Here is a 5,388-nt window from a genome sequence, read left to right on the forward strand (position 1 = left end):
GTGACTCTACACTTCATCAAGGATTGTGTAAGTGGTCAGGAAGTACAGAGGGCTCTTACACAGTCTCCTGTCTTACTCAATCTCCGTGATATCACATACAGAAATGGGCAACTGCTTTCTCTTTTAGCTTCTTTCTCCTTTTTCTCTTTTGCATAGCTTTATGGCTCTCACTGAAGGTGAAACTAGGAAAATACTTCACCCAGAGGTGAGTCTATAGGTGATGAACGTTATAACAAGGCTCTATTGTCTTTGGTGGAGGTGGGGAGCGCCGCATGCCCTGGGCTCAGGCATTAAGTACTGTTCTACCAAATACTCACACACCGGGCAGGTGTTTGAGGTGGGGTGGCCCCGGGGCAGTTGCTGAACAGGGTACACAAAAGGTTAGTGAGTATAATTACACTTTCATAAAAATGAATGTTGGACTTCCTCCCCTGCTGCGTCTTAGCTACTGGGGCTAAAATAAATATTTTAATTAGTTTCAGCTTCCAAAAGAGTCTTAGCAGGCCAGACTTCCGAATCTGCCTCCCACGGGGAAAACGCTTTCAAATCCCACCAGTTGGCACCAAATCCCTCCCCAACAAAAACCCAAAACCGAAAACCACATTTCGAACTAAGCAAGTCACTGCTTCTTAGATAGACAGCTGCAGTGTGCACTTGGAGCTTGGCGTGACACAATCTCGAGCAAAAGCAGAACCTCCGGGTCTTTTGTCATTTACCACGAACTGCAGGATGTTACCACCAAAGCACCGCAGAAGTCTTAGAACCCACCACCCTTTCATTTGACGTTTCCAGAAAAAGATAGGTGCACCCCAGAGAGTTTATGGCACATAAATAGGTAACAAGTTCATAGTGGATTCAAGGTAAGTTTTCCTTTTTCCTTTTTCTCTTTCTCCTTTTCTAGAGGGTCTACGTGTTGCAGTACTCATGCATGGCCGTCGTCACCTTTCGAAAGAGGTGCCAACATTCCCCTTTCACACATGAGGGATCGGGGCTGAGACCCCACTAAGTGACACGTTCGGTATCGCAACTGGCAGGTGCGGGACCTGGAACCGAATGGTCTGGCCAGCTGACTTTTAACTTCTGCATAATGCCGCCAGGGCCATTTTAGAACAATTAAAGACGAAACAGTAGCACAGACATGAAGGAGAAAATGCCCTTGGAAAAAACCTCCACCCACTTTTAATGTAACACCCTTAGTTTATTTCCACACAGGCCACTATCTCGGGGGGGGGGGGGGCCCAAGGTGGGGCTACCTTTGGGAGTATCATTCAGAATGATGGATGGAGTACACAGGTAAACAAAACAAAACAAAACAGGGAGAAACAGAAGCTAACTCCCAATGTTATTCTTCCCTGAACAACTTGGTAGATTATTTAGGCCAATTATGCTCTTGGGAAATAACCCTCTCCACTGTGACGCCTCCTCACTTTTTCAAAGAGCTTTCAACCCTGCCCTCCTGTTGACATAAATGATCACAGCGGGTTTTATCCGGGCCCGTTTTACAAAACACTAATAGGTTCATGGATTTCTGGGATTAAAGAAAGAATTCTTATTTTCTTTTGTTGCTTCAGGTAGCATTCGTTGTACAAATACTCCTCTTGCTGAAATCCCAGTAAAGCTCAACAAACGTGCAAAACGGATTGGGGTGTGCTATTTTAATGAGAAAGGGCATCCCCGCCAAATTCTTTAAAGGCGCGGACTCTCCTTGGTGTTTATTTATGCGAGCCTATTTTGAGCACCACACCAGACCCTGCTAGGCGCTGCCTGTGTGGTGCCGCAATGAGCAGGCTCTGGGGAAAACATCTATGAAATAGACAAATAGGGTTCCAAACAGTCACAGGCAGAATGAACGAGAATGACTGTGGGCAGAGGAAAGTGACTTGATTTTAGGGTGGTCAGTGAAAGCATCTCTGAGGAAAGAACATTTCTACTCTGTTCCTGAGACTTGACTGATACGTGGGGGCCAGTAAAGAATGGGAAAATGGGAGGAGTGGAGAGAAGGAACACATTCCTTTAAGAGGGAACCGTATCTGCAAAGCCACGGAGGTGGGGAAAAGTTTGGCAAGTGTGAGGAAAAAAAAAAAAAAAAAACCATCACCGGGGGGTCAAGAGCAAGGGGGGGAGGGGTCCAAAAGGAAGGGGGCGGGGCATAAGACTGTGTTTAAATCACCTTTTATTTACAGATAGAGAAACACTTCACAGAGAATGCAAGAACTAAGAAAGGCTACCATGTTGGGAGCCTCTGTTCACGGAAGAACTATCAGAGGTGAAATTATTTTCCCCCCAGAAATTATAAAATTAGTCAATGAATCGGGGCGCCTGGGTTGGGCTCAGGTCATGATCTCACGGTTCGTGAGTTCGAGTCCCGCGTCGGGCTCTGTGCTGACAGCTCGGAGCCTGGAGCCTGCTTCGGATTCTGTGTCTCCTCTCTCTGCCCCTCCCCAACTTGTGCTCTGTCTCTCTCTGTCTCTCAAAAAATAAATAAATGTCAAAAAAAAATTTAAATTAGTCAATGAAGAACTGATTTGATTTCCATACATCTATTTTATCACCCGACTGGGAAAAAGGTGTGATGCTTGATTCCGTGTAAGTTCACAACTCGGGTCACTTACTAGCACTTTTTTTTTCCCTCAATTTTAGGCAATAATGCGTGGGCCAGAAATTGCAAACTGGTGAACGGCAAGCTGACTGGGGTGCACAGACATGCATGGTTTCTTTGGCCAGGACGGTGTTTTTCAAACTCTAAGCGAGCTGCAATGGCACCAGCTACTTTTGTAACGGTGCAGGGCTACACCACAGGTCCCAGCTTCCCCAGCGTAGAGCAGGGACCACGAGACTGAGTTCTGCCAATGGAACATACGCTTCTGGGCAGTGTCATGGCAAATCCTTCCCCCAGTATTCGAGCTGTATCCGCAGCTGGACGCACGGAGGGAAACTAGCGTAGCAGATGTAGATCCTCATGAAGAAGAGAGCCTCTGCCCCTGAAGGAGCTGACAGGGTCTCCACCGTGACCTGCACTGGCTGTGATGGGAGGGAACAGCAACACCCCTGAGCTGTTGAGTTTGTGTGCGACAACCGTGTCTTTGTTTGGGTCCCTCTAAAATCGGGTTATAAGATATGGATTCCCGTGCAAGTGGCTTATTTGGAGGCGATCCCTTGGAAACATCGGTGGGTGCGTGGGGAGGTGGGATGGGGAAGGAGTGGAAACCAATGAATGATACATTGTCTGTCAGCGTCTGCTGTGGGCAGCTCAGTCACACAAGGGAACGCTGGGGGAACACAGAAGACGCCTCAGGGCTGTCTCAGCGGAGGGGTGAAGAGACTGGGGATTCATGCACTCCCCGTGTGTCTGTCATTGGTGGGACGATGCCTCCAAAAGCATTAATTCTTCAACCTTCCGGGCATACCCTGCACAAATGCTGAGTGCGCATACAGTGTTTTGAGCAAGACTTAAAGTTGTGTTCAGGAGGCAGCGTGGTGGGCGGAGACAAGTGCCGAGTGGACACGAGGAGGCCACCAACAACGTCTGCTGAAAATGTTTAGCCCACACTGACTGATGCAGGTGCCAACATCCGAAACTAGACGGCAACATAAAACTCTGAATTTCTGACCTCTCTCAAAACATAAGCAGATAGTCACCAGTGGGTCTGCATTTCTGTATGGCGGTAACTGGTTGGAGCGGAGTAGCGATTGATGCTTTAGATGCAGGTAGTGTCTCTAACTTTCCACAGTCGCCACTGCACCCTACTGTCTCTTAACCGCACCCTATTTCCCTTGTTTATGTCGTTTTAATGGTCCTTACAGTAGGCGTTTGAATCTGTAACCTCCGGTGCTCTAGTACGACAAGGCTTTTGTTTCTTTGCTTCTTTTTCATTCCAGCTGCATTTTCCTCCCTCCCTACTCCACTTTGAAAGCTGCTCAAAATATGTCTCCGTGAAACCTTCCCACTGACGCCCACCTACTACACTCACGACACTTCTGTAGCCATTTGGACCTATAGTGTCCAATAAGTCACTGGCTACATGTAGCGATTAACATTTAAATTCCAGCTCCTTAAAAGTAACTAACTAAGATTAATGAAAATTAAACATTCAGTCCCGTCCACTGCACTGGCCACATTTCAAGGGACCGATAGTCCTACGAGGTCAGTGGCTAGCATATTGGACACCACAGCGAGAACACATTTCCCTGATTACACCAAGTTCTTTCGGATACGCCGATTGATAGAATGGGCTGTCATTCTTGCTCTTGGCTTTTCTTGTAGGTGATCTTGTGTTTTCCATAAATATCCACCCTTTAAGATAAAATCCACTTCAAAAAGGAGAGAGCTTGCTCAGCATACCATCCATTCTTTCTCCCCCTCAAGTACCTGTACAATTGTCCGCAGTTAACATTGTGAACGTTTCTCAAGTTTCTGCGTGGGGTTCTGTATCGCGGTCCCCTGTGGTCTCATTCAGGGAGATACTGTGTGTTCTCCTGTCCCCTCAGGCTTACGTGGAAAACTGGGAAAGTTGCTCCGGGTGGAAAAGACAGGATCAGGTATAATTTCAACATCATACCCTTGCGGGATCGGAAAGAAGCTCATTAAGACCACTTATTGCTTTCGCCTTAAAAAAAAGAAAAAAGTATGGGTTCCATACTGTGATTTAATGTGTCTTGTGGTTTTTTGGTCTTTATTTAAAATCCCAAAGTGACTGAGGCAGTATAGCAACAAGTTAAAACACTTTGACTCAGAAGTCTGACAAACTGGGGTTGAAATCCCAGCTCTGATACTTGTTACCTACAGGGCCTTGTATGACTAACCTGCCTTCCCTAAGCCTCGGGGAAATAATGCTTCCCTCATGGAGGTTTTGTGAGGATTCGGTGAGTGAAATGCCAAGAGGGGTAGAGAGGCAGAGGGAGAGAGAATCCCAGGTAGGCTCCACACTGTCAGCATGGAGCCCAATGTGAGATTCGATCTCATGAACCATGAGATCGCGATCTGAGCCAAAATCAAGAGTTGGATGCTTAACCAACTGAGCTACCCAGGTACCCCAGTGCTAGCTATTATTATCGGCAAAAAATCAGATACAAAGGAAAAAGAATCAAGATAATAATAGACTTCTGGTTGTACGCCATTTTGGAAAGGACCAAAGCAGATGATGCATTCAGAAAACTCCCTCCAACAGAAAGATGTGCAGAATTGCAGGAGATCCATTTGGCAAACGCTCATTATTGGGGGCGGGGCGGGGGATATTTTAATGTATTTCCATTAGCATAAGATTCAGATTATCAGACAGACATCGCATTCTCCCCTTGTCCTACTCTTCCAGACAAATAATATGTCAAGTTAAGGCACCATTCAGTGAAAAACAAAAGGAAAAGCAGATGTTGGAAATAGGATGACCA

General features: G+C 46.5%; 1 long non-coding RNA gene across 1 annotated transcript; it reads left to right on the forward strand.

Moving 5' to 3' along the window:
* Positions 1–608: 608 nt before the first annotated feature.
* LOC121013668 (uncharacterized) lies at positions 609–4,645 on the forward strand. Its single transcript, XR_005782831.1, has 3 exons — positions 609–860; positions 2,184–2,266; positions 2,641–4,645. It is a non-coding gene; the product is annotated as an uncharacterized LOC121013668 (long non-coding RNA).
* Positions 4,646–5,388: the final 743 nt, after the last annotated feature.

The sequence above is a fragment of the Herpailurus yagouaroundi genome, unplaced genomic scaffold (genome assembly GCF_014898765.1).
Source record: "Herpailurus yagouaroundi ecotype Mexico unplaced genomic scaffold, PumYag 199, whole genome shotgun sequence".
NCBI lineage: Eukaryota > Metazoa > Chordata > Mammalia > Carnivora > Felidae > Herpailurus > Herpailurus yagouaroundi.